The sequence below is a fragment of the Acinonyx jubatus genome, chromosome D2 (assembly GCF_027475565.1).
Source record: "Acinonyx jubatus isolate Ajub_Pintada_27869175 chromosome D2, VMU_Ajub_asm_v1.0, whole genome shotgun sequence".
Classification (NCBI taxonomy): Eukaryota; Metazoa; Chordata; class Mammalia; order Carnivora; family Felidae; genus Acinonyx; species Acinonyx jubatus.
The window spans coordinates 16451556-16467475 of record NC_069393.1 but is presented as its reverse complement, the minus strand read 5'-3'; positions in this window follow the sequence as shown (position 1 = coordinate 16467475).

Below are 15920 nucleotides of genomic sequence, written 5' to 3'. Positions count from 1 at the left end.
ATTTCCATGCAGCACTTGAACATGGGGACGTTATCAAAGTAGGGACTGCTGTCTACCTTCTAAAACTCATTTCCTCCTCTTTCCTAATGATGCGATGATAGCTGGGCACATGGCAACATTTCCAGACATGCCCTCCATATGTGTATGACTATGTGACTAAGTTCTTTTCAGTGGAATGTGAAAAGAAGTAATATTTTAGCCCTGGACCTATAGACTGCTCATGATTTCTCATTACTGAAAATTTAATTGTCATTTCAATAGGAAACTTAGCCAACTATAATGCTTTACATATTTTGGTATATTAATTTTAAAACTACTGAAAACTAAACTTTAGCTATACGGTATAAAGTTTGATTGCCAGGTTCTTTTGCTAAAGAAATGCAATGTAAAACAGTAAAGCCTATTTTTAGAAGAAAAACCGTCACAGCTAATTGCAACACCGAAACTCTGTATGTATTTTACATAGCTACATTATGCCATGTTTACTGACTTGTGTTCTGCCTTTTGATTACATGTTTTACCTTATATTTTGTTTGCTACATACTCTTTAGAATTGTCTATTTGGTTAGAAAATTATGAGAATACTTAGAAAATTTAATATATCCGTAACCAGTAGTAATATTTAAGTATTTCACTTGAATATAAATAATGCCAAAATGAGCATATGCATGCTTATGGTCTTGACCTTGGATAATTTTCCTAGAAGTATATTGCATTTACTAAGCAAACAGAAAGACTATCAGAAAGCAGATTTATGTTTTCCACATTACTGTGAAACATTAGCTTTTCTCCACCCCATGGGTATTAGTGGTTAAAATCCATAGTTTATCTGGTCTTACTCCAATATTATAAAATCTTCTCATGTATGATCTAATAATATGTCCTGATAAGCCTATTATCAGTGTTTCAATTTGTCTTTCAACTCTTGGCTTCACTTTTATCTAATCATCCGTCAGCAGCCTGCAGCTGGGCAGTTGCACCCTTCAAGGAACCAACACTCGTCATTAGGTCTGTCTTTAATCAACAGTCAGAGTGATCTCCATGCCTTTAAATTCATGCAGAGAGAAAGTATGCTGCCAATGGGCTACAGTCTCTAAGAGAAAATCCCTTTAGATTCACCTCTGGGAGGTGGCCTAGTATATCTGATAAAGGATACCTTTCCAGGGTTTGAACTTGAGCTAATGAGGCTGACAGTGCTCGTTGCAAAGGCAGACAGTAGGCATTTGCTAGGTCTAAAAGGAGTTTGTCTTAAGGACTAGAGATTGTTCTATGTGTTTTTACCCTCTTTTCATTACCAAATGTACTCCATCATTCGTTGGGGTCAGGTAAATTGATGGGTTATCCATAATGAGCTAAATTCATACTTCACCAGGGGAATTCATGAATAAATACCAGTCTTGGAGATAGATTTGATAATGACCTGAAAACTCAAGAGTTCTGTCTCTTTTGGAGAGAATCGGTCTGTTTCTGTTGTACTTGGGCTGGTTGCACTTCAGTTGAGAAGTCTTTTAAAAAAAAAACGTGGGATGTACATGTTTGAACAATTAATCATGTCTAGTTCTGTTTATTTAACCATGTCTTTAGTGTCCTTTTAGCTTAATTTTGTCTGATGACAAAACCCTTACTCTCTTCGGGCTTTGTGAGTGGACATAGTCATGAGGGCTGGCTGTGACTTGTAGATCTGACTGGTATACGTGGTGGTGTAAATACCCCCACCGTGGCTGATTTCAAGTTACCAAGGTAACTTGAATTACCAGTTTGCAGAATTCCTGACAAGTTACCAGTTAGTGCTTGTGATTTAACACTTATCCAGGGCTCCTGGGATTTCCTCTTTTTATATCCTCTGCGAATGCCCATTTTATATTAAAAAAAAAAAAAACATTTCATGGATTGATTGTATTTCAAAGAGAAAATGACCAACTGTTTCACATTATCAAATATTAAATTTCCTGGTACATATGCAGATCAAACACACACCAGAAGGAGATCACTCTTCTGTTTAGCAGAGCCATACCAGATAAAACATTAGTAGGTGGTGGACCTTTTGTTCTGTGCTTTGAAAAATAAAAACGATTCCTGCTTAAAACTTAAATTTTCCCAAACAGCCAGATGGACTGCAGAGGATCCATCCATCTTGTGTAGGAAATAGAGCAGATTGATGCTAACACTAGATACTCATGATAGAGCTTTAAAAATACCCTTCAGCAAGAGAAAATATGGACGTTGTACCCAGGATGCAAAACATCCTAATTTAAAAAAAATTTTTTTTAACATTTTTATTTATTTTTGAGACAGAGAGAGAGAGAGAGAGCATGAACAGGGGAGGGTCAGAGAAAGAGTGAGGCACAGAATCCGAAACAGGCTCCAGGCTCTGAGCTGTCAGCACAGAGCCCGACGCGGGGCTCGAACCCACAGACCGCGAGATCATGACCTGAGCCGAAGTCGGACGCTCAACCGACTGAGCCACCCAGGCGCCCCAAACATCCTAATTTTTAGTAGAATTTATTATAGGAGAAAATAAATGTCTGGCTTCTGACATGAGAAGTGTAGAAATAAACGGTCTCTAAGTGAGCAAAACCGAAATGCAGAGTACATGATTAAGATATTCATAGTTAAGTCAGATAATTTTAAGTGAATTTCCAAGGACATTTTTTTTTCATTTTTAAAATAAAAAATAAAAACATCTCAATTTTGGCATGAAGAGAAAAAAATGTTGAAAATAATCATTGAATTGGCAATCCAAGCTATTGAGAAAAATTAGAAAAACATATAGGTTTAAGTGTGGTTTTGAAATAATTTATAATGATAGCAATTTACTCCACAATGAAGATGACCATGATGAAATTTCCTGCCTTATGAAATTATATTAAAATATAAAACAACTAAAATTAAAAGTCTGTAAGAACAATTGAGTAAGAGAGGTCATTGGTAAATTGAATATGTGAAAATGGATATAAACTATTTTATAGTGTTTACATACTAAAAATGTACATGCTATTTAATGTTGACAACTCTAGAGACATAAATAGTTATAAAAGTAGTTCTAAGAAAAATGTAGATCTACTCAAAAGATGGTCAAAGTATGTTTAATGAATATTTAAAATTATTCTGTATGTCCTGGTCAGTGGAATACAGTGTGAAAACCAACAGAAAAACTATAGAGAGTACGTGTGTGTGTGTGTGTGTGTGTGTGTGTACATGCTGTTACTGTATATTACATATATATTTTTAACAGAAACGCTGGGAATCAAAATGAAACTTCATAAATAAGAGCTAAAGTTTACTTTTCAGATTTGAAAATATCAAAAGGTACTAGTAAATGTACCAATTCACAATCTGGTTATCCTGATTGGTGACTAAGACTGAGAATTTGCAGTAGCCTGTTGCCTTATTTTGTGTGGCTGTAGAGAAGTGATATTTATTAAATATTAGTGATGGATTTCAGTGATTGAAAGGAGTAACCTATAAGCACATGTGTAATACCAAGCATTGAGTCATAAATAAAACAAATTATGTAGAAGTGATGGTTAGTAAAAGTTTCCTAACTCTCAACTCAAGAGACTTCAGGTTTTCTATTTTACTGATACATCATACAGAAGGTGGAAGGAGTTAGTTTCTTTTTTAGGAGTTGCCATGAAGTTTGCTCTCCTTGTCTTACAATCATTATTCTAGATCTTGATTTATTATTACATTTACAGAGGGAGGATCCTTTAAAGTTGTAGATCAAATAGCACAGTAATAATTGAACAAAAAACACGGGTAGGAATTATACCTTTGAATCAACCTGTTGTTTAAATGTTCCTCACATAGGTATTTGATATCTAAATGAAATTTTCATTTAATTATATTAACTTTTTTGAAAGATGTACAAATGTTGTTCAGAGACACTAACACTCATGATTGGGAAATAGCCTGAATCCTTACATATGAAACATTTTATTTGAAAAAATATGTTGAATAAAAGCATATGTAATATAGTTTCTAATGAGATTAAAAAAACCCTGTTTATTCATCATTGTAGTTTGTATGTAAACACTCTTAGTATTCATTAGGCATATAGTAAATTAATTTCTAGGAAATCATATTGAGTCTGTGTTTCTTGCCTGTCATAAGTCATTAAGGACAGCAAACACTGGTGAGTATTATAAATTGAGGAATGTGAATGCTACCTGGAAAGTCATTGCAGAATATTTGAGGAAAATGAGTATCTTTGGTATTTGGTTTACATTTCACTCAGGTTTTACTCCTGAAGGGATTTACATATACCTACTTCTATGAGTCAGTAAAGAAAGTTGATAGATTATCATCAACTGTTTCTTTAAGCTATCAGCTTTATTTTCCCTGTTTTCGCTTCCTACTTCATCAGCTGCAAAAGCAACTTTTCACATAGACAAAATTTCTCACAATAAGCAAACAAATATTGTAGATATCAAGGACATGGTTCTGTTACATAGAATTAATGTTAGCAGGGGTTAGAAGTAGGAAGGCTTCTCATTTTTACCTGTTGTAATGTAATGAACAGAACACCTCAATACATCCGTCCTTCAAAAGTTGGTGCCTATTGTCATTGATACATATGGTTTCAGACGATTAATATATTGTTGTAATAATTCACCAAGGGATGGGGCATCCCTTTAATATTTTACAATTAAAATTCTTCATTTTCCAATGACATTACTTATTCATATTTTTTTTAGTAATTGCTTATGATAAGACCAATTTCTCTAATCTGTATTGTGTTTCCCCAAATCCCTGCAGTTGTCGAAAACATTTTCCACTTATGTATGTTTTGTGTTCATACATTTGGAATAGGAGGAAGCCATACGTAAGTTTACTTCACAATTAATGGATGACCATGTATGGCAAGTCTTCTGCGCAGGCGAAGACACCATGGCCTTCAGCAAATTGCTCAAACTCTGTGCGTCTCAGTTTCTTCATCTGGCAATGGGGGTTAGGATGATGTTTCCTCTGGTTTCTGTGAGGTTGAAATGAGTTACTCAAGCCATTCTTGGTACATAGTTAATCCCATCTCTGTGTGAAATAATATTCAGACTTGGTATAAGCATAGCCCATAAACAAAAATCATGTAGCATCCCTTCTGGTTCTTCCTCTCTGTAAAACCGTTTGTTGCGAATGACAGGGCGACACCTCTGGTCTTTTCTTGCTACTTTCTTTTCTTTTATCAGCTTGTTCTTCTTCTGAGAGTAATGTTGATTGTTTGAATTATACCTATCATACTGCAAGAACACATATTACCAAGAACTCCATTTCTCTGTAAATAATGAAGGTCATTTTGTAAAGTACAGAACATCCTTATCTCAGCTACAAAGAGTTCAACAACCACTGTTTCCTCCTTAGGAAAATGTCAGCAGAAACATTTCAGATGTGACTCTTTCACACCCTGCTATAACTTATTTATTTATTTTTTTTGTACCCTCCCCCCCATCTCTTCTGGAAGGTGGAATCTTAAATGAGCTGTGGGTTTCACATTACTGAATACTGCAAGAAATACGTCTTTTGTTAATTACTCCTTAATTTATAGAAGATTATCCTTTTTCACTACCAAATCCATACCAGTGGGGGCTAAAACTTCAGGCTTGATCTCAGCATGCACTTACACTTACAAATAAATGGTTTCAATGTTGGGAACCGTGGAGTCTGAGGACCCGCTTTCACTTCCTAGCTTATCTGCACCCCGTTTCTGTAACGTTGGGCAGGTTACCCACCTCTTAAGTTTTCTTATCAGGCATAATGATTGAAAAAACACCCATCTAATAGTGTTATTATTTTAATTAAATTGGACACAATACTTAGCATAGGGGCAGTATATAGCAAAAATAAAACAATTGATAATAGTTTAGAATCAAAATATACATGGTCTACGTGCTTATGTTTAGTATATGTGCATTCTATTTCTAGACTGTGCATATAGATTAGTGGTTCATTTTAATGCTTAGTATAGTATTGGGCACATAATAAAAGTTTACATATTAGTTGACTTAAGTTTTCTTTCTAAGAGACATAACAATAATGACTGCTTATCCTTTAGATCACCTACTGGCTGGTTTTGGGGAGATAGTAATGAGATGTGTGTTATCTTGTGAGAGAATGCTAGCACCATGGGCTATTCAACACCATGGGCTGTTGGTTACAATATTCAGTATATTTCCATGTATAATTTAAACAGATATTGAGAGTTTGCTAGTTTTCTATCATTTATATTAAAAAAAAAACTAGTACAGAAAAGATGAGAGATTAAAAACAAGTATGTTTTAAACTGCATTTGTCGAGTATAACAAGTATACAGCCAAAGAGGTAAACTGAAACCACTGAGCTAAATTCAGAAAGGTTGATTTTAGTTAAGAAAATACTTGCAAGTGTAAAAGATGTTGGAAAATGGCTGGTTTTGTCCATGGTGTCGAGGTTTCCTGTCGCTAATAATAATGAGTCAGGAAGGGAATTTCTATCAGGTAATCACGGGTATAAGTTGAACCTAACAGAGTCACATGACATTAGCCCTGGGAAAATGACCCTGGGCTAAAAGATTCTCACAGATACTGAAACATCGCAGTGAGCACAGCTTGCCAATATATGTTAGTACGTAAGTCACCACATGTTACCAAACACTACTGTTAACTGTAATATAAAACACACATTCTCTTCTTGTTGGTAGTACCTAATTTTAAGTTTTAGGTAAGCAACTTTTTTTTTTTTTTTAGGAAAAATATGTCTCCAAATGTTGATCGAGATTTGTATTTGCTAAATCTGACTAACTGTCCTATGACACGCCATACATAATTCCTTTGATTTTGAAGGTGGTTGACTATTTCACATTTACCTTTGCATGATACATAAAATAAATTTTGTTTATTTTATAATAAAGATTTTATTTGGTACCCCAGTTTATCTTCATTGTGTTATGTAACTGTAAGATTGAATTTACTTATCTGCTTATGCTATTAATAGCATCTCTTATCCAAAGGATGCTTCATTGTTATATTTAAACATGTATTTATCAATAATATTAAGACATATATGTTATTAGTGAATAACAGCTACATTGGACAAGAGGTTACTTCTTCCAGTACCTAGCCTGTGTGTGTGTGTGTGTGTGTGTGGTGGTGGTGGTGTTTTTGTATGTACCTCTTGACTTTATGTTTTTATTTATTCATTTTTATTACCTAAACATATTTTCAAACCTTACACTATAGACGTGTATAAATACATAGCCCTATAAGCATGTTCCATAAAATAAATCTTTGGTTTAGTTTACTTATTGACTGATAGATTGATTGATTGATGCATTCAATTCTGTGTTTTATCAATGATTTCTTCTCAAGTCCCTCAAGTCCACCTTGAACCACTTTCTTCTCCACTGAAACAGGCAGGTAATTCCAAATGCTAATACAACTTTCTGAACATTTCTAGTCTTAGAGCATGCCAGTCTAAATATGACATAGACATTTTTCATGCACAGACTGTTTTAGAATTGAGATTTGCTTAAGATATTCCTGATATTAATATATTATAGTTACCCTAAGAATAGCATGTTTTCTTCCAGGTTCTATGAAAGTTAAGTGAATTCTCACAAGCTCTTTTTTTTTTTTTTTTTTTTTTAAGTGGTATAGTGTTCCTGTAGACCCCCGAGGAGTCCGTTTACCATTCCTGGTTATGAAGCTGAGCTGTTTTGATGATTAAAAAGTATCGTGATCACACGCAAGGGGTCCATTTATATGGAGGGAAGGATAGTTTGATGGTTTTATCTGCATAGTTTCCTTTGGAGTTAATGTGAATGCAAGAAAAATTAAGACATTTAGTTATTTTTTTACCTGTCACATGCATTCAGATGTTAGCAGCTGTGCTTTTTCAGGGGTAATATACAGTGAAAAATATGTATCCGTACTCTTATGAGTCATTTTAAAACATCATACTCTGAAGGATGGAGAGAGGGGAATGCCGTCAATTGTTTTCATGTTTTAGGATCACATTGCAAGCGCGCAAGCTGGACTCTGGGCGCTGGCGTGATGTCTCTGGCATGCACTGACACCGCCCCCTAGTGGGCGACATAGATTGCCATTGTGAGTCTGTTTGCTTCTCTAGGTCCCTTTTTTCAAGTTAAGAACTTGAATCACCATTAGAAGAGTAATAACCAAATTAGGTAATTAAGTGAGAAAGTGAAGCAAGAATTTTAAGAGTTAAATTTTGTTTGTGTTGCTTCGTATTCCTAGGAAACAGGTAGTAAAAGTAATTGACAAAAATCCTGAATGAGTGAATTAGTCTGTGTGGCAAATACAACAAATCGTTTAACTATTCCTTATATTTAAATCCTAGCTATTTTCATAGAAGTCGGGAAATAAAAAGTTCAACACTTGAAGCTGTCATTTGAAATGAAGTTATATTTGTTTTAGTAATTACACCCTTTGTAGCTTAACTGTCAGAGATACGCACCAATGAGTGCCTAATCTACTTAAGTCATTACTCATAAGGATTAATTCACTTTAGACCTGCTACTATAGCCTCAGCATCTTTAAAAAGTGCATCGCGAGACTCTCAGTATGGGGGCACTATAGGAGATGATGTCAAATGTTACGAACAAACAATGTAGAACGGAAAACTCGGCATAGTTTTTTGTTCTTGCTCATTTGCTTGTTTGTTTGTTTTCTCTTTCTGCTTTTTACTTTAATGAAACTCCAGATTGTTTCTTTGGAATTCTACATAACAAATGAGATTTTTCAATATTCAGTGCAATTAAGGACAGTCATGGAAATAAAACATAAAATCATTACCTGGTTTTTTCCACCTGAACTTTAATTGAGAGTCATTATGTTTTGAATAATTTTATTATGAAATCTTGGCCTACTATGATTCTTTGTCAAGGAGTATTGTGATACTATTTCATTTCTAAAGAACTGTCCATTGCGTTTAAAAGTTATGAGAAAAAATATTAGAAAGTGGTAGAATTATAGTCAAAAGAATTAATGCAGTACCTTATAAAGAAACTCCTAGCTATGGTGATCAGACATTGTTCCATATGGAGAGCAGTTCTGTGAGGTGCTATTAAAGTACTATAAAAAAGTACTGTGGTTAAAAAAAAGAGAGAGAAATAGTAGAATTTGAAAGTGGTTTAAAAGGCTTCTTTACTATACATGTCTTAGCACCTTTAATGTGTGAGAAGGATGTGGAATGTGGTCTTTTCCAAGTTAATCTAATATGGGATTTTTGCATGCAGTATGCTGTAGAAATAATGTGGAGAATGGTGGCCTTTGTGTCGGTTCAAATCCTCCAAATGTTTTACTGTCTCTGATTTCCACATTGTGTTTTTAATTTTTTTTAAGGTTTATTTATTTTTGAGACAGACAGAGACAGAGCATGAATGGGGGAGGGTCAGAGAGAAGGAGACACAGAATCTGAAACAGGCTCCAGGCTCCGAGCTGTCAGCACAGAGCCCGACACGGGGCTCGAACTCACAGACCACGAGATCATGACCTGAGCCGAAGTCGGCCGCTTAACCGACTGAGCCACCCAGGCGCCCCCACATTGTGTTTTTGCTGAAATGTAGGTGCAGGAGTGTGTCAGGTCAAAGAGCTAAATGTGATAATGGAATGACCACATCAAACAAAGATCTCTCCTTAAAGGGGTTGCTTCTCCTCTCCTGCAGCTCCTGGAAGGGTCGTCTGTCTCACTTAAACGTGCCCTCGAAGCTGCTACCCACAGTCACACAGCTTTACTCTGTGGTTAAATACAGATTTAGCTCCAGGGCACCATCTTGGGGGGGGGGGTGGATCCTAGCCCCCTCTTCTCTGCTAGCTTCCTGGGAAGGTTTGAGCCTAAGACATCATCCTTTTTTGTTAAATGGCAGCCAAAAAAATAGGACTTTATTGTTGCCAAAATTTTCCCAAAACCTCTCCTCTCTGCTGAAATGAGTATTGCACTTCTTGTATTTTTTGTAAGCTGGACTCCAGTAACTGGTAGAAAATTTAAAAGCTTGATGCTTTTTTGTGGCCACCAGTGAAAGATTCATTTTTTTATATTCAAATTAATTAAACCAACATATTCAGAATATTGTAGACCTCAGCATTACTTGCATAACCTACTTCTGGAAATACTCGTTATTTTTCTTAAAGCAATAGTCTACGATTTTTATGTCTTTAACAGCAATTAAATGTATTCTTAGAATTTTATCCTCTAAATGTGGCGTTTACTACCCCCCACCCCCATTGATAAGAGTTAGCTAAAAGTTTCAACAATTACTTCTGGAGTTGTAAAAAAAAGGAAAAAAAAAGAAGAGATTATTATTTGTAGATAGCCAGCAATAATAACATCATCTTTCTGAAGAAATATCCGTGCAGAGAACAGACCTCTTGGAAAGGCATGGGGCGTTCTTTGTCCATGAGCTAAAGACTTGATCATGAAGGTACAGACCAGAGCTCAGCTTATAGTTTCAGTCTGCAGACTCTACAATAAAATAACTTTGGTTTCCAAAGGTTTTCTCCAAATGCTCTATTACTTTCAAGAAACTCAGCGAGGCAGTGGAGTCCTCGTTACTTTTAATTTGGAATGATATAAACTCTTCTGACTCTACATAAGGGGCAGGGTTTGTTTATTTTAATGAATGTTCTCCATCCTGGAGAAAGGCAGAGTAAGCTTAGCCCCAGGATTCATTTCAAACTTCAGATTGTAGTTCCATTTTTGCTTTTGTGTTTCATCGGAACTTTTGATGGACACTTGGAAAAAATCAGTGTGGTACATCACTTTAGGCAGACTCTAAGAAGACAAAGTAATATTGTTTTGTCTCTTTTAGTTTTATTTATTAGGGCAATTAAGGTCATTTAAGTTATTGCTGAAGTTATAAAATGACAAGTTGGTTTGAACTCTCTTAGGACTGCATCTGTTTCTTTGTCATACATTATTTTTTGAACTAGATTCGAGTTTCTATTCTATTGATTCCAGTTGCAAAATAATATACTTTACTACTTGAACATTCCAACCTTAGCAAATAAAGAGAATCTGTGGCTTTGTGAAGGACCCTGTTACTGGACAGCATAAAAAGATGTGAGGAAAATTGAAATTTCAATCATATAACCTTACTCAAATTTCTTAACCTCTTCACTTAAATTTCCCCAGGATAAATATCTAATCAGAACAAAATAACATTTTTTCCCCATTGAAGAATTCTGATTTCTCCCAAAATGTATATTTCTCCAAAACATCAGCTGAGTAAATGGTGTAAGGTTTGCATACAAATTCAAAAATACTTGTTTTAGTTTCGAAATATTTAAAATTCACATTGATGTGAATATTAATGAGTTGACTTCAAAATGGAAAGTGATCCTTTTTAGGAAATTGGATGTAAAAACCTTCAGAGTTCTTTTGGTCAATATATTCTACATTTATAGGTACATCCTTTAAATTGTGTATGTTTTTATTATGTATTAAACATATATAGACTCATATAACCCTAAGCATATAATAGAATGTATATGTAAATATAGATGCATATGTCATGTATATTTGTACATATATGCATGTAAATTCTAGTTTTTACCATATTCTTGTTTTGTGGCAATCTTCTTGAGTATCTCACCATTTACACAAAAGCATTTTTTTTTTATTTTTTTCAACGTTTATTTATTTTTGAAACAGAGAGAGACAGAGCATGAACGGGGGAGGGGCAGAGAGAGAGGGAGACACAGAACCGGAAGCAGGCTCCAGGCTCTGAGCCATCAGCCCAGAGCCCAACGCGGGGCTCGAACTCACGGACCGTGAGATCGTGACCTGAGCTGAAGTCAGAGGCTTAACCGACTGAGCCACCCAGGCGCCCCTCACAAAAGCATTTTTAATGTATGCTCCCGTAGTGGTTTTACCAGTTAATGTCAAATCATTTACTATTTGTGTAATAATAATGAAACATCATTACAGTGAGCTGAAATAGCTCATATACATACATTTCCTGAGTTTAATCTATGTAACACATGTTCTTTATTAGATTTTAAAAATTAAACATGGCAAGTGAAATTCTTCCCTGAATTTGTCAAAAAAATTTTTTTGCAACTATGAGGTCTTTCTGAACTGATAGACTGTGTGTTCTGATGTCTAGGGCTCAGATATCCTGTTGTGATCTACTTACATTTCCAGCATAATGATCAGTGTCTTCTGGTTCTTCCATTGCGGGATTGAAAATTTACTCTGGCTTTTCCCTGTAAGAGCCGTTACCTGGTTACCGTCACGGGCTCGAACTGCTCTGTGGCAGCAGTGATCGGGACAAGCCTACCCCCAGCAGGAAAAAAATGTCATCCCAGGACTAAAACAGTTTCCTATTGGCGGTCTGTACATTCTGCATAAACAATGCCTGTCCACCTGTCTCCACTTGCCTCTCACTAAAAATAGCACTTGACAACTTGGGATGTCTCAGACTAATTATTTTGTCCGCCAAGCATCTGATATTTCCTGCTTCTCTCCCTTTATTTGCACACATATTCATTCTTCCTCTCGAGGTGTCTTTAAGGCATAGATCAGCCGATTCCCTTTGGGAGTCCTAATAATTGTCTCTGCCTATGGATTTAGGATGTCGAAGGAGTATATGATTTTACATGTGAACAAATGATTGATGGAATATTCTATGGCTTTGTAAAAGAGGACACTAAAACTCAGAGAAGAGAAATGTGCTCATCTAAAATCTTATGATACCATCTAAATTAATTTGCAGTATTTTCATAAGTGTATTTTAATGGGATTAGCACCCAAGCAATTTGCTCATGTATATTACGTGGGACCCCAAGAAATGTTTTAACCACCCGAGAGAGTAACTTTCTTTTTGGTTGGTAAAATCTTTAATTTTGTCAATGATCTAAAATTAGCTAGAATAATAAAAGGAACGTTATTTCTGAACCATTTGAGAAGTTGTCACACTATATCCTTTTACCCTCAGGTACTTGAAATGTTTATTGATTGTTGAGAGAGCAAAAAAAGAGCAGGGGAGGGACAGAGAGAGAGGGAGACAGAGGATCTGAAGCAGGTTTCGCACTGACAGGCACAGAGGCTTGACACGGGACTCAAACTCACGAATGGTGAGGTCAACCTGAGCCAAAGTCAGGTGCTTAACACCACTGAGCCCCCCAGTCGCCCCAACCTGGGATGCTTTAGAGGGTATTTCCTATGAACAAGTACATTCTTACATGTAACCACCAAAACGCCACCAAAATCAGGAAACAGATATTGATATATTACAGCCATTTAAAAAATCAAGCTTTTATTGTGAGATATATAATGTATTTTATTTTTCTACATAAGAGCGACCTAGTCTTGCCTCCGTTACGGATGTCAGGAAATTAAATATCAGTCCTGCCCATCTTCAGAGAGTCCCTAAGACCTTTCAGTCGGCCTTTAGAAAGTTCTTCCTGGTCTGTGACTTCTTACGTTCCTCTTTCTCATGGCTGCAGCCTCTGAGGCCTGACTGCCCCATCATACTGTGCATTTGGGGCAGGTGTGGGTTCACTCAGTGGTGACTATGTCCAGAGGCAGAGGTATAGGTGAACTCTTAGATCAGAATGAGCAGCCTTAGGGGTAAGATGGGGAGGGGGACCTCCATTGTTGGATGGTGCAACCTTTTGACTACGGATAATGAACTTTATGTGTCTTATTTACCCATCACGTTTTCTTGATCATAGTGTGATGCAAGCAAAAAGAGCTTAAATTCTCATATATGCTTATTTTCTCATATGGGCTGTACAAATATTTAGAGAACAAATTTTTGAAATAGATTCTATCCAAAATCGTGCTAAATTATACTTCAAAATATGACAGTGATTACAGTGAACTTAAGTACAGTGGAATAATTATTCCTCAGACTTTTATCCTGATGTAATTCTAGACAAGTAAATTAAATCAGAACTTTTATGATCTTTAGTAATGCTTGTGGGAAACATCTTCCAGCTTCTTCTTTAAGAATACAAAGAGGAGAAAACATACTGAACCTGTCCCCTCAAAAGTACACTTTTGATGGCTTGCATATTTGTTGGATTTACATATAATTTAAGAATATTTGAGTATTAATAGGTAGAGCTAACAAATAATAGATTTCTTGACAGGTAATATAATGGATATTCATATACATATATATCCGTTAATTTAGACATCAATGTCATTATATAACATACTTTAGGTATATAAATAATTTTACACAAAGATTGGAATGATCTGAGTTTAATGAATATGTTTGGTGCAATGGTAACCAGATTATTAAGTAACTGAATTCAGTGGTGTATATAAATAGGAAAATGATAGCCCTTTTATCCATAACTCCTTCCGAACTTGCTCTGATTTTCCTTATGCGTAATTTGACAATATGTATGTATCCAGAGAGCCAGCCCATGGATTTCTGATAATTTTCAGCTGTCACAACAGTTTCAGTTTTGATAATTAAAACTATCTCTTGGGTGTTCATAAACCCATCCAACCTAATTTAAAAGTTCCATCCTGCATTTAGTATTGATTCTCTTCTTCCTCCACTGCAGACCTCATCCATGGCCCAGAAGTCAATTGTGAAAATCCAGTCATGATTCCTCCGCCTCTCTCCCCTCCTCTCCCCTCCTCTCCCCTCCTCTCCCCTCCTCTCCCCTCCCCTCCCCTCCTCTCCCCTCCTCTCCCCTCCTCTCCCCTCCCCTCCCCTCCCCTCCCCTCCCCTCCCCTCCTCTCCCCTCCCCTCCCCTCCTCTCCCCTCCTCTCCTCTCCCCTCCCCTCCTCTCCCCTCCTCTCCTCTCCCCTCCTCTCCTCTCCTCTCCCCTCCTCTCCCCTCCTCTCCCCTCCCCTCCCCTCCCCTCCCCTCTCCCCTCCTCTCCCCCTCCCCCTCCCCCCTCCCCTCCTCTCCCCCTCCCCCCTCTCCCCCCTCCCCCCTCCCCTCCTCTCCCCCCTCCCCCCTCTCCCCCCTCCCCCCTCCCCCCCTCTCCCCCCTCCCCCCTCCCCCCTCCCCTCCCCTCCCCTCCTGTCCTCTCCCCTCCTCTCCTCTCCTCTCCTCTCCTCTCCTCTCCTCTCCCCTCCCCTCCCCTCCCCTCCCCTCCCCTCTCCCCTCCTCTCCCCCTCCCCCTCCCCCCTCCCCCCTCCCCTCTCCCCTCTCCCCTTCTCCACCCGCCAGCTCCCTTGCTTTCTCTCTCCTTCCTTCCTTCCTTCCTTCCTTCCTTCCTTCCTCTCTCTCTCGTTCTCTCTCTCTTTCTCTCTCTTCCTTCCTTCATTTCTTTCTCTCTCTCTCTCTGTAATCATTACTATTTTGATTTTGAACCTCCTTGCTCTGGCCACAGGAATGGGAGAATACAAGTCCTGCTCCTGTCTGGCTACTGGTGCCTCTCTTATGGTGAATGTCCACATGCCTACTATTTGTTGCAGCACAGTTGAGGGTAATTTGAATATTCCCTAGGGACATCACTTCCGCATTTTATCTGGATTCTTCACTAGCTAGCTGACTTTTGTGATAGCCTCCACTCCCCATCCTCTTGCATTATGTCCCTGAGGCTATTCGATACCAGTGCCCTGACTCCTGCCAACAGTACCCTGGGGGAGACCCCTAGCAATGTGCTTGGTATCTGCCTACATTCTTCAGTGTCCAAAAGACCAAAAGAACATTCATGGTTCCTTTAGGGATTGAACAACACAACCTTCATGGATTGAGATACATCTTCCCAGTAGCTGTCTCCACCTTCTCATGTTATTATAGGCTACCTCAGCCTCCTTCCCTACCTTAGCTTTCTCCAAGTGAAAGGCATAAACAGATTTCTATGTCTATGTTGGCCCACACTATTAAGGTCATAATTTTGACTCTCCTAAGAATTTATGCTTTTTATTCCAATGAGAATATGGACCACTTGGATCAATGAGTTACCTTGGAATGTGAAAAAACATTCTTTGTCTCATACCACACCCAGTACACA